Source organism: Octopus bimaculoides, chromosome 10 (assembly GCF_046866305.1).
Source record: "Octopus bimaculoides isolate indiv1 chromosome 10, ASM4686630v1, whole genome shotgun sequence".
Taxonomy (NCBI): domain Eukaryota; kingdom Metazoa; phylum Mollusca; class Cephalopoda; order Octopoda; family Octopodidae; genus Octopus; species Octopus bimaculoides.
Window position 1 is genome coordinate 23,783,953 of NC_142937.1, and position 15,000 is coordinate 23,798,952.

At 35.0% G+C, this 15,000-nt stretch overlaps 1 long non-coding RNA gene across 1 annotated transcript in view; it reads left to right on the forward strand.

Annotated features, from left to right (window-relative positions):
- The first annotated feature begins 10,739 nt into the window (after window positions 1–10,739).
- The window catches only part of LOC149133459 (uncharacterized), a 6,020-nt gene continuing 1,759 nt past the window's right edge, over window positions 10,740–15,000 (forward strand). Inside the window, exons 1-2 of the long non-coding RNA XR_016243361.1 lie at window positions 10,740–11,142; window positions 13,842–14,007. This is a non-coding gene — a long non-coding RNA (uncharacterized LOC149133459). The remainder of the gene's footprint in view (window positions 11,143–13,841; window positions 14,008–15,000) is intronic.

Consider the following 15,000-nt stretch of genomic DNA (forward strand, 5'->3'; position numbering starts at 1 on the left):
CTAAGTGAGACTTCGAGGTACCTGTCAATAAAATTTTCATAACCTATCTGTGGATTTGGCTATCTACATATCTAACCATTTTTCTCTAATGTGTGTATATGTCTCGTAGAACAAACGAGAATGTTAAAAACCACTGCATGAGTACATATGTTTGTTTTTATTTGTCTATCAATGTGTGTGTGTGCATATATATATGTTTATATATGTATGTGTGTGCATATGTATATATGAGTGTGTGTGTATGTATAGGCATATATTTATGCATGTGCGTATGTATATATATATATATATATATATATATATATATATATATATATATATATATATATACATATATTCATATATATACATATGTATATATATATCCTTGTGTATATATATATATATTTACATGTAATATATAGATATATATGTATGTATATATATATATATATATATATATATATATATATATATACAGAGAGAGAGAGAGACAGAGAGAGAGAGAGACAGAGAGAGAGAGATACACACATATGCACATATATATACGTATGCATATGTATACATACATACATATATATATATATATATATATATATATATATATATATATATATATATATATATATATATATACGTATATATATATATATATATATATATATATATATATATATATATATATATATATATATATATATAGGTGAGAAAGTTGGTATGTGAAAGCACGTGGTTGGATGTATAAAAGATAATAAGAGTGAAAAAACTACAGAAGGCTTGTGTTACATGGTTAAAGTATATATTTAAATTATGTCAGAAAAATGTTAGAAAAATGTTAGAAAATTTTTTTGGTATATAAACATTTATATATATATATATATATTAAATTAACGTATTAGATTAATGATTTTATATATATATATATATATATATATATATATATATATATATATATATATGTATACATATATATATATTAATGTATTAAATTAATAATTCTCTCTCTCTCTCTCTCTATCTATCTATATATATATATATATATATATATATTAAATCAATAATTATATATATATAAAGTGTAGTATATTGCCACTTAAGTGTGGCTGACCCCTAGGGGTGGATGTTACTGTTGCTTTTAGCCCCAGGAGGACATCTCCTCCAGCTGGCTTATCGACACACTACTGTGTCCTGTTTGCCAAGGGAAGTTATCCCTCCCATCATGATCTGTAGCACGAACGGACCCGGGTTTCAGGGTTATTTCCCTTCGTCGGCGTTCGATAGCCACTGATCTTTGATGAGAGAGACAAAATCTTGGCAATCTTATATCTACTTTTCCAGTGAAATTCTTCATTGATATCGAAAAGGTGAAAACAAGCAATGTTGATTCTCTAAATGAAGTATTAACAGTAACTGCACGATAAAGTGTAGTATATTGCCACTTAAGTGTGGCTGACCCCTAGGGGTGGATGTTACTGTTGCTTTTAGCCCCAGGAGGACATATATATATATATATATATATATATATATATATATATATTATATATAGTCGGGCAAGTGAAAAAATACTAAAAAACACTTCACATTAATTGTGAATTGGGTCCAATTTCTGGATTAAAGCCATAAAAAAGACTTTTTCCTTCGTCAACACAATACACGGGAATATGAATAAAAATAATTATACATACTCATATATAATTATTCATTTAATATATAAATTAACTATAAGCTTTTATTTCATGCTGTCTATGACTACCTGATATAATCATTAACGTTATTTTATCCTTCAGTCCGCTGTGTGTGTGTGTGTGTGTGTGTGTGTGTGTGTGTGTGTGTATGTGTGTAAATATATACTCTTTTTTTTATTCTTTTTATTTGTTTCAGTCATTTGACTGTTGCCATGCTGGAGCACCGCCTTTAGTCGAGCAAATCGACCCCAGGACTTATTTAAGCCTAGTACTTATTCTATCGGTCTCTTTTGCCGAACCGCTAAGTTACGGGGACGTAAACACACCAGCATCGGTTGTCAAGCGATGTTGGGGGGAGGACAAACACAGACACAAACACACACACATATATATACATATACATATATACGACGGTCTTCTTTCAGTTTCCGTCTACCAAATCCACTCACAAGGCTTTGGTCGGCCCGAGGCTATAGTAGAAGACACTTGCCCAAGATGCCACGCAGTGGGACTGAACTCGGAACCATGTGGTTGGTAAGCAAGCTACTTACCACAAAGCCACTCATACGCCTATGTATAAATATATTTTCGAGAACTGGAAAATTCCGCCTATGCCTGATTAACCTGTTGGTATCTTTCTAAGGTCTAAGGAAGATACCTCATTTACCTTTTATTAGTTTTTGCATTTTAGTTTTTACCTTTTCGTTTTCCGTTTGTTAGCATTCTGCGTTTTCTATATGCTGCCTTCTCAGGTTTTTTGCGTTTCTTCTTTTATTTAATTTTTGTTTTTTTTTTAGTTCGTTGCCATTGAATATGTTTGAGATATTTCTCAATATATGAAACTATTAGCAGCACGTAAAGACATGTATTGTTTCCTTTGAACAAATATTTATCTCTCCCTAGATGGAGTCATGTTTTTGTTGATCTTTCTATCACGGGGCATTAAGTAGCTTGTTTAGCAACCACATGGTTCCGGGTTCAGTCCCACTGCGTGGCGCCTTGGTAAGTGTCTTCTGCTATAGCCTCGGGCCGACCAAAGCTTTGTGAGTGGATTTGGTAGACGGAAACTGAAAGAAGACCGTCGTATAAATGTATATATATATATATATATATATATATATATATATATATATATATATATATATATATATATATATATATATATGTTTGTATGTATGTATGTGTGTCTGTGTTTGTCCCCGCCAACATCACTTGACAACTGATGTTAGCGTGTTTACGTCCCCGTAACTTAGCGGTTGGGCAAAAGAGAACGATAGAATAAGTACTAGGCTTACAAGGAATAAGTCCTGGGGTCGTTTTGCTCGACTAAAGGTGGTGCTCCAGCATGGCCACAGTCACATGACTGAAGCAAGTAAAAGAGTAAAGAGTGTATACACACACACACACACACACACACACACATACATACATATATATATATATATATATATATATATATATATATATATTTATAGTTGGAATTTCCCAAAAAAAGCAAAAGACGAAGACGGGTGTGTAAACACCAAACAGATGTATTAGTTTAACTCTCGGGAAGTAAGAAAGTCTTTTACGCTTCGAGCCTACGCTCTTCAACAGAAAGGAAACTTCAGAAAAGTTCAAAAGGTTCAAACGTCGTGGTGTATTGGAGCGATTTCTCATCAACGGAAGAGTCCAGTGTAATCCATGTGTATGCAAGAGAGGTGCAGAAAAACCAGGTGGAAGTCCGAAGTGTAGGAGAGTAGAAAATCCAAGTAGAATAGCCCGAAGTGTAGGTGTAGAAAATCAAGGAAGAAGCTTGAAGTGTAAGGTAGAGACATGATGAAACTGGTGCGACCACGTGAGCGTGCAATATATAGTTGGTATTTACAAAAAAAAAATCAGAAGGCGAAGACAAGTGTGTAAACACCAAACAGAAGTATTAGTTTAACGCTCGAGAAGTGAGAAAGTCTTTGATGTTTCGAGCCTACGCTCTTCAACAGAAAGGAAAGTTTAGAAAAGTTCAAAAGGTTATGCATGTATGTATGTATGTATGTATGTATGTGTGTGTGTGCATGTATGTATACATATATATATATACATACAAGAATAAGGGCAGGGAATCGTCAATTAATAATAGAATTAATAATTAACAATTTTGCCAAGTAGTTCAGTATGAAAAAACCTTTATCGGTAAAACCATTTATCATCATAAATATACAGGGATTAGCTTTGAGTTGCTTCTCCAACATACTGAAAATTTAGAAATAGCAGTCAAAGAACTACTGATTCTAAACTACAAATTTTTCTCTAAATGGATGGCGATATGTGTGGCACACATAGAACAAAAAACCGGAGGGGAAAGCATAAACAAAACAAGTCTTTAGTTAATCGGATACGATCGTTTCCCTTAACCATGAAACGATCGTATCCGATTAACTAAAGACTTGTGTTGTTTATGCTTTCCCCTCCGGGTTTTTGTTCTATGCGTGCCACAAATATCGCCATCCATTTAGAGAAAAATTTGTAGTTTAGAATCAGTAGTTCTTTGACTGCTATTTCTAAATTTTCAGTGTGTTGGAGAAGCAACTCAATGCTAATCCCTGTATATTTATGATTATATATACATACATATATATATATACATACATATATATATATACATACATATATATACATACAAACACACCCACACCCGCACACAGGATTTATATGTAAGCTACAATAAGGCTCATGCTCAAATAATACTGTAATCGGACGGGCTTGTATAGTATTCTGTGAAGCATCCGGCAAAGGTTAAGGCTCAAAATAAACATGGTTACTCTCTGGAGAAAAGCGAAAGAGAGAAAAATGAGAGGAAAATAATGATCGAGATGACAAAAAAATAACAGAAAACGTTGTTGAAAATGTGAGATAGAAGTTATGTCACTTTGACCTTTTAGAAGAAGAACACTGGTAATATATTATATATGAATTAACAATGGAAATCTGGGTTAATCGGATGGGAAATGGTTAAGGTTTGTAAGACTGTATGCTTAATTCAGAGAGGATGATTCTCTCGTTTGCGATAACAGAAACTTGTCGAAATGCCTGTGTCTTGGGAAAATTTCCCATCTCGTGTTCAAAAAGGTCGGTGGAATTCATAAATTTGAGAAGAACGTCCTTTCAGCTACATGACACGTAAACCTCCATTAACCATTAATGTATAGGGTCCATTCTCTTTCATTTTCTTTCTTTTTGTTTCTCTTTCTGAAAGAAATCGGCTGTGATCTGTCCTAAGAGAGAACGGTCCCGCTAGTACTAAACATGTACATAACAAGCGGTATATTACGATGGTGTTCCTACAACTTCATCAGAAGATAGTGAACATTGGTATATATGGTATAAATGTGTGTGTGTGTGTGTGTGTGTGTGTGTGTGTGTGTGTGTGTGTGTGTGTGTGTGTGTGTGTGTGTGTGTGTGCGTGTGTATTTTACTATTTACTTATTTCAGTCATTGGATTGCGATCATCCTGGGATTTCGCCTTTAAGCGCTTTAATGGAACAGATCAACCTTAGCACAAATATTTTTAAGTCACGTACTTATTCTATTGATCTCTTTGAGCGAGCAGCTGGATCACAGGAACGTAAACAAACCAGCACCGGTTGACAAGCTTTGGTAGGGGGAAAACACACAAATACACACATAAAAGCATACAAACACATACACATGCGTGTATGCATATATACATACATATGCATACATATATATATGCATATATATATATATATATATATATATATATATATATATATATATATATATATATATATTACTCTTTTATTTGTGTGAGACTTTTGACTGCGGCCATGCTGGAGCACGACCTTTAGTCGAACAACTCGACACCAGAACTTATTCTTTATAAGCCTAGTACTTATTCTATCAAGCGATGGCAGGGTAGGGGACAAATACAGACACACAAACATATACATATACATACATATATATATATATATATATATATAGAGAGAGAGAGAGAGAGAGAGAGAGAGAGAGAGAGAGAGAGAGCGAGAGAGAGAGAGAGAGAGAGAATTTAGAAAAAAACAAAAGACGAAGACGGGTGTGTAAACAACAAACAGATGTATTAGTTTAACGCTCGGGAATTGAGAAAGTCTTTTATGTTTTGAGCCTACGCTCTTCGATAGAAAGGAGCACAGAAATAAACAGGGGAGAAAATAGAAAAGGTTTAGTGGCTAGTGATCTATCATGGCGAATATATATATATATATATATATATATATATATATATATATATATATGTACACCACGACTTCTTTAAGTTTCCGTCTACCAAATCCACCCACAAGGCTTTTGGTCGGCGAAGCTATAGTAAAAGATTTACATACGGCGGGCTTCTTTCAGGTTTTGTCTACCAAATCCACTAACGAATCTGAACTCGGAACCATGTGCTTGGGGAGCAAGCTTCTTACCACACAGCCGCTCCTGCGCCATTATATATTATGCAGGCACACACGAACACCCAACGGACTTCTTTTAGTTTCCATCTAGCAAATTCACTCGCAATTCAGCATCGGCCCGGGTCCATAATAGAAGACACGGATCTTTTTTAAAACGGGGGCCACATTTTTCATTAACGAAACACTTTGAAACTTGGAACACTGGTAGAATGTGTCATATAAAACATCTTTTTCTTTTAGTCTTCTTTTAAAAAGAAGAAATCCACAAGTTATTCCATGTTAAAGTTGTCGTATTTCTGTAATTTCAACCAATCACTGACGTCCATTCAGCCGATATACATTAAGTGCCGACTACATAAACAAACGATTCTGAAACAATTAACCCTAACCCTAACCCTAGGGTTAGGGTTAGGGTTAAAGCAAATTTAAAATGAAAAAAGCAAATAAAACGAAGGTATGGAGATTATATACGCTTTACATCGCTTAATCAGCCAAAGGAGTAAATATAAACAACTGAATACTTGTCAGTGATTGGTTGAAATTATCGAAATAAGACAATTTTTTACATGAAATAAATTCGAATACAAAAATATTTTTCTGTTCTATAACACAAAATAGATAAGTATACGAAGTTTGAAAGTCTTTCCGTACCAAAAACACTACGTAAAACATTAATGAAAAATGTGGCCCCCGTTTTAAAATAGATCCGAAGACACTACTCAAGGTGCTTCGTTGTCGAACTGAATCCGAAATCATATGGTTATGAAGCAGACTTATCACCACACATTTATACAGGCGCCTATACCTCCTATCTTTTAGCCAGACCCTTTATAATTTCTTCCAATTCACTGCTTTCACCTTAACTTCAATAATGTAATTTTGTTTTTCATCCCCTTTACTTTCTATGTTTGTATAAGCGTAGGTTATTATCTCCGAAATCGCCGTAATCTTAAGCTTAACTCTAATTTACCATGTCTTTTTTGTTCTGCTGAATTCAGTTGATAACAGAGCATAATTTTGTTTATAATATATCACTAGCAAGTTTATTTCTACAATGTCACACACGTTATCCACACGTAATCAATCGTAATAATATTTTATATGTTTACAGGGATAGTTCGTGTCAGTAAACAGAAAGGGAACATGCCTACGTGTTGATTTGATCGATTATAATAATAGATTATCATAACCGATTATGGTTAGGTTTCAATGCTAGGAAAATATTAACTATTCTTTCTTCATAGATTGCTTCTTATCCAATTTACCCATATAGCTTAATATATTTTGATGACGAAGTTGAATGACAGTAATCCGTATTGTACCGGTTACTTAAAGTACCTCCCAGTCTTATGTTCAAATTCTACCGATATCAATTTCGATGTTTAGTATTTCGAAGACCATAAAATAAATAGCAGTGAAGATATGAGAATCGATTAAATCAGCATAAATTTCTCCTCCTCTCTCTCTCTCTCTCTCTCTCTCTCTCTCTCTCTCTCTCTCTCTCTCTCTCTCTCTCTCTCTTTCTCTCTATCTCTCTATCTATGTATCTCTAGCTAGTTATCTAGCTTGCTATCTATCTATTTATCTATCTATCTCTTTCTTAAATTTCGGCTTCTTCCAGAATCAACATATGTGCAGGGAGTATCGTTGTTTGAGAAATAAATATATCGTAATCAAATGCCTCGAACTTGTTAAAGATACTTTATTGAAACTGCGCTTAAGATTATAATCGTAACACAATAATTATATTGTCGGTTTGGCCAAACAAAGTATACACAAGAATGGAAAGGAATATTTTTTTTGACCAATAGAAGAAGAAATTTCCAAGAATATCATGGAAAATTTGTCTATAAGTCCCTGTAAATTCGATTACAAAGCATAAAACACCTTAGGGTTATAACCAGTTAATTGAAGATCAGCCATTTTCTTCTTTCGTTTCTTCAGATCATTAAATGCGAAACTAACGGAACTATGTATTTCTCAGCAATTAGAAATATTGGTTTAAATTGATTTAAGGATATTTCATGCTTTCGCGATCGATGAAGTAAAGTACCAGTTGAACACTAGGGTCGATGTAATCAACTAGGCCCCTTCCCTAAAATTGCTGGCCATGGGCCAAAATTTAAGCCATTGTCATAGTTGTTGTTGCTGTTGTTGTTGTTGTTGTTGTTCTTCTTCTTCTTCTTCTTCTTCTTCTTCTTCTTCTTCTTCTTCTTCTTCTACTACTACTACTACTACTACTACTACTTCTTCTCCTTCTTCTTCTTCTTCTTCTTCTTCTACTACTACTACTACTACTACTTCTTCTTCTTCTTCTTCTTCTTCTTCTTCTTCTTCTTCTTCTTCTTCTTCTTCTAATTTTATCTCGACAAGTAGATAATTCTTATCAGTTCCTGACAGATGAAAGACAAAATTCATCTCGGCAGAATTTAAACTCGGACCATAAGTAAAAACTGGTTTAAAATTTTGGCACAAGGCCAGCAATTACGGGAGAGGAGGTATGTCGATTACATCGACCCCACTTCTTAACCAAGTACTTACGCTTAACTCTAATTTATCGACTCTGTAAAGATGAAAAGCAAATGTCGACCTCGGTGAAATTTGAACTCAGAACGTAAAAACGAACAAAATACTGCTAAGCAGTTTGCCTGGTGTGCTAACGATTCTGCGAGCTCACCGCCTTAACATAACAAAATACTGATTTCAAATTACATCAAGCCAAGTGCTGAACTGGTGCTTATTTTATCGACCCCGAACGACAAAGTTGACCTCAGCAGAATTTAAACTCGTAACGTAAAAACGAACGAAATGCCGCTCCCGGCGTGCTAACGATTCTGCCAGCTCGCTACCTTTAATACATCTAAATTCTACAAGGCATTTATTTTATTCTACACTTTATCTATTGTGCTAATCCATCGCCCTAGTTTTTACCTTTCATTACGACGTTGTAAAACATCTAAACATTGGCCAATAAATGTACTAATCTGCGGCCTTTATGCTAAGTCAACCAAAACCTAAAACCTCAATATAACAAGATAACATATATTTACTATGTAGATAATATTGGAATGTGGAGGCGCAGTGGTTAAGGCAGCGGACTCGCGGTCATAGGATCGCGGTATCGATTCCCAGACCGGGCGTTGTGAGTACTTATTGAGCGAAAACACCTAAAGCACCACGAGGCTCGGGCAGGGGATGGTGGCGAACCCTGCTGTACTCTTTCACCACAACTTTCTCTCACTCTTACTTCCTGTTTCTGTTGTGCCTGTAATTGAAAGGGTCAGCCTTGTCACTCTGTGTCACGCTGAATATCCCCGAGAACTTCGTTAAGGATACACGTGTCTGTGGAGTGCTCGGCCACTTGCACGTTAATTTCACGAGCAGGTTGTTCTGTTGATCGGATCAACAGGAACCCTCGACGTCGTAAGCGACGGAGTGCCAAAAACAACAAAATATCGGAATATTTTCTTTTCGTTATGTACGCATGCTTTTACTTGTCATACATACACATTTTCTTGATATTTTTCCCTCCCTCTTTTTCTGCCATGCTTTGGTTTTCTTTCTCCTTCTCTCTGTATCTCTCCGTTTCCTTCTCCCTCTCTTACTTTTTAAATCTGTAAAATTTTGAAAAAGTACTCTTCTTTCTTTCTATTCACCATCACTCTGCTTTACATACATATTTCAATAACACTGTATCAAGAAAGATGTCACTGTACAATTTCTCGTTTCACATCAATGAAAGAAATGACGTCAAAGAAATGACGTCACAAGCCAAAATTTTCAAAACTTTCATTTACTTCTACGTCTTACTTGCAATTGTTTTTTCTTTTATTATTGTCTTTCTTTAATATATTTTTATGAGTAGCTGTGGTTTCTTTCAAGATATTTTTGTATTTATTCATGATGGCGATGCAAATTCTCATTTCCACTTCACACAGTAACAGACTTTACGAGAAAGGTTATAACAATCGATTTGAATTGATCTCAAGCAAATAACTGGTACACTTTGTTTAGTCAAAATTAACAGAATTTAATTGGAATACAAATCCTTGAAGATCCTGTGAGTTGTTTTTATTTAACCCTGCGTCAGCACTGGTCGGGCAGACTTATCATCAAAGACATTCCGACTACAATCTTCCAGTATCTTTTATTTTATTTTATTTTATTTGTCTCACTCATTAGACTGCGGCCATGCTGGGGCATTGCCTTGAAGAATTTTTAATCGAATGTATCGACCTCGGTGTTGTTGTTTCTTTTTTTTAAGCGTGGTACTTATTCCATTGGACACTTTTGCCGAACCACTAAGTTTCGAGGACGTAAATATACCAACACCAATTGCCAAGTGATGCGAGGAGAAACAAACACAGACACAAAAACACACAAACATATATATATATATATATATATATATATATATATATATATATATATATATATATATATATATATATATATATATGTATATGTATATATATATATATATATATATATATATATATATATATATATATGTATATATATACATACATACATACATACATATATATATATATATATATATATATATATATATATATATATATATATATATATATAGATAGATAGATAGATAGATATATTGTGACGTCATTTTTTCGGTCTAAATGCAACAGATTTCTTCTGGAGAAAAAGTAAGAATCAATCCCTGTATTAGACTTGTATTTTATTTATTTTATTTATCGACCCCAAAAGATTGAATGCTTTTATTTCCTTCATATAATTTTTTCATTCTCTGTTTTACCTTTCTCGGTTATGGAAAGTCAATATGCAACGCATAATAGAAATGTTAAAAAGCAAGTGATATCTATGTCTGAAGTTTTTGTTTTTTCTTAAGTGAGGAAAGGCGTTGCTCTTAGCCAATCCCATTATCTCAACAACGCATGCATTTACCCAAAATGGAATAACTTGTCTACATCACTGGATGCAAACGAAGTCGCAGGTGATATGTGCAATGTCGACGTTAGTGGGATTTGAACTCAGCATGCAGTAAACTAAAATGAATTCCGGTAAGGAATCTATGCGAGGCTTTAACGATTTTACTATCAGTACTTCGCCAGTTTTAAGAAAAAGATTATCAGATATTTGGCAGAATTATCTCGACTAAACTTGCTATGACTATTTATTTATTTGGTTTTTATCAAGGCACAAGGTCTGCTTAGATAACAGATATATATTTATTCGTTTGTATCGTCCTTGACATATTATTGGCGCCAATGAGAAGAGCCAGTACATGGCTGGTCATCATGTTAAAGATAGAAGTCAAATATCCCTGCGATCACATCTAAGAAGAGAAGGAAATGTCCAAGCTTTAATGGGTTGAACAAACAAAAGATGGAACGAATAAAGGAGCCTCTACGTGGTCACTTACCTTCATACGCATGTGTGTGTGTGTACATATGTGTGTGTGTGTGTGCGTGTGTGTGTGTGTGTGTGTGTGTGTGTGTGTGTAGGCGCGTGGCTTAGTGGTTGGGGTGTCAGCACTATGATCGTAAGCTTGTGGTTTCGATTCCTGAACCGGGTGACGCGTTGTGTTCTTGAGCAAAACACTTCATTTCACGTTACTCCAGTCCACTCAGCTGGCAAAAATGAGTAACTCTCCGATGGACTGGCGTCCCGTCCAGCTGGGGAACACATACGCCATTGAAACCGGGAAACCGGGCCCATGAACCTGGCTAGGCTTTAAAGGGCGCATTTATTATTTATACATATATATACCAGATACCCTCACCTGTTGACCTACCCAGTTTCAATCAAGTCCCAATTTGCATCCCAGGAGCAAATAACAACTGGTCTGTCTCCTTTGTCCAAAGCCATTTCCAAGGCTATGGCCCTCTTCGTTGCTGCACTAATATCTCCTAACCCAGTCAGACCGTCACAGAATGAAAGCCCTTCAAAACTCCGGCAGCCCACGTCAGTTGCCTTGCTAGCCCTGGTTGCTGCACCGCTCTACCAGTGCCTGATATTTTGCAAGCATTGTTTCATGAGTTGCCCCACCCACCATATTTTTTTCCCAGAATGCAATCAGTTTCCACAGGTAGGGTCGGATTATGACCCATAGAGGTCCTAAGCACTCAAACAACAATAAACCGTAAAATATTTTTTTTATTTTTCAAAATGAAACAAAACTAACAGTTAAGATGGAAAATAATGTTTATTTTTCTATACTTCCAGTTTATTTATATTTGAAAAGTATTCTACCTCTTAATATAAATTCTACTTCTTTTAATTGCAAAGTCTTTGATCAGATCCTCACCATGACACCATGAATACTTCGAAATTATATTTCCAGTCGTATAAGCCACTTCGAATATATTTACCATATCTGTGGTGCCCTCGCCCGTCTTCCCTTGATGCCCTAATCACGTGCTTCTTTTGCGTAATTGTTAATCCAAAGCCTCCCACATGACTACCTGTTCGGTAGAATTTGAAAAGATAACTGCGGTTGCTCGGATTGTAGTTAATAGTCTGGGCTCAGAGAGTTTGAACTGTTCGACGATATCCAGTCTCAGCTGCCGTCTGAAGTTGGAGAAAGTAGGTACAGTCGTTTATGTAGCAATGAACTGAAAATGGCCTCCTTCATGGGGTCGAATTTACAGGACATAATGGCTATTGTTTTCAACTCTGCAACGACTTTGAGCTCTGGGGCAGCATCTGAGGAGATGTTGAAAGGATCCTCTTTCATTACGCAAAGAACGAAATGTTGTTTCATTCTTGCCTAGAGGTGTCGAAAGTGATACTGATGTTGATAATGGAGAATGGAGGCAGACAGATAGAGAGAGGGGGGAAGAGGGGGAAGAAAGAGAAAAAGAAAGAGAGAAATGAGAAGAGGAAATAGTAAAATGAATGAAAAGATAGAGAACATGAAAAAGAGAGACAAACGAGGTGAAAGGAAAGGCTATCAAGACCTCAATGTTTGTGACGTCGCTACGTCTTTGGTTATTCTCTTGTTTTGCTTTTGTCCTCTCTCTCTCTCTCTCTCTCTCTCTCTCTCTCTATATATATATATATATATATATATATATATATATATATATATATATATATATATATATATATATATATATATATATATATATATATATATATAAATGTTTTTGAAGTGTCTTCATTGAAAGTATTATTTCGCTACAAGAACTGCCAAAACAAAACGTTCACGAGATCGTCTGCATACATACATACATACATGCATGCATACATGTGTGCATACATGTTTCTGGTGTGGGGGTGTGTATATGTGTGTGTGTGTGTGTGTGTGTGTGCTTGTATGTAACTAAAAACATATTTGTAAATATAAATATGTTAGGGGTGGGCGCGAATATTTGTAAATATCAAATTATCGGAATTATCATAATAGAGATAAATTAAGTAGTTGTGTGTGTGTGTGTGTGTGCGTGTGTGTGCGTGTGTGTGTGTGTGTGTGTGTGTGTGCGTGCGCGCGTGTGTGTGTGTGTTTGTGTTTGTGTGAGTGTGTGTGTGTGTGTGTCTGTGTGTCTGTGTGTCTGTGTCTGTGTGTCTGTGTTTGTGTGTGTGTGTGTGTGATCCTGGAATCGAGGTGTAGGAAGAAAGTTAGCTTCAAGCAATCCGTAGCAAAAATAAAAAGCAACTTTAAAGGACAATAGTGGTTTATTGAGACAGAAGGTTGTGGATTTTTTTTTATATCGAAGTACGATAACCTGAAAAAAGTTCTTTTTATATTTCACGGTAGGCGACCAGTGTTTCCGGGTGTGCAAAAGCGAATACAAGATTTACGGAATGAAGTAGATAAGATGTTTTATAAAAACGGATAGATTGTCACGGGAAAAGATTGCAAGACAGATTCTTCAAGACAGGCCAAATAGCAGTAAACCTTTGGGTAGACCAAGAACGAGATGGTAGGATATCTATAATTTGAGTCAGAAATGCTTAGGAGTCCAGCATGAAAGTCTAATGACGGTTGTTTCTGATAGGACTCTATTAAAGAGGCGTCTGAGGACTCTACACCAGGGGTTTTCAAACTTTTTGACTTGCGGACCCCTTTATATTTCAGGCTTTACCTTGGGGACCCCCTTATAAACGCTTGTGAAATTTATACATAAATATTTGCTTAAAATAACATATATTTTTGCATTTATTTATTTAACAGTATTTAACAAATAGGTTTGTTGTCAATTAAAAGATTTCGATTAAAAAACATATATAAAATCAAATTGCCCATAAAAAGTATTTGCTGTCTACGGACCCCCTGTCTTGTCTTTGCGGACCACAGTTTGAAAACCCCTGCTCTACACCACAACCTTCTTAGGAATAGTGAGTAGCGAAAATGGATGAATGGACGGATGGATAGTGGTTTCGATATCACGTTTTCTTTTTTTTTTAATGGTTGTTTATCTAAATACCTTCGCAACTTTTATAAACTGTTGCACATAGAATCCAACCTAATATAAGTTAGGGGGTAATTCCAAAATTATTCTTCTCTTAAGAATTGTCTGTTGCTGCTTAAACAATTTTTTTGAAAACATTTCGAAAGAATTGCCACTTCAAAATAAACACTTTTTCATTGAAGAAAATCGAAAATCAAGGTATTCACTTTCATGAATACAATGAGCCAGTAATTCTGTTTTTCTTTTTGTTCCAGCCATTTCTATTTTGGAATAAGATTCTTATCTTTTCGCTCAAAGGTCACACTGTATTTTTGATTTGGAGCTATCATTCATATAAGTTTGTATACTTTATCCGCAACCGACTTTATATATATATATATATATATATATATATATATATATATATATAATGTCCATGTGTAGGTGATTGTTCAAGTGTATGTATGTGTATGTGCATGGGTGTCTGTTTATGTCTGGGAACATCAAATATTTCTTGAAAACTTT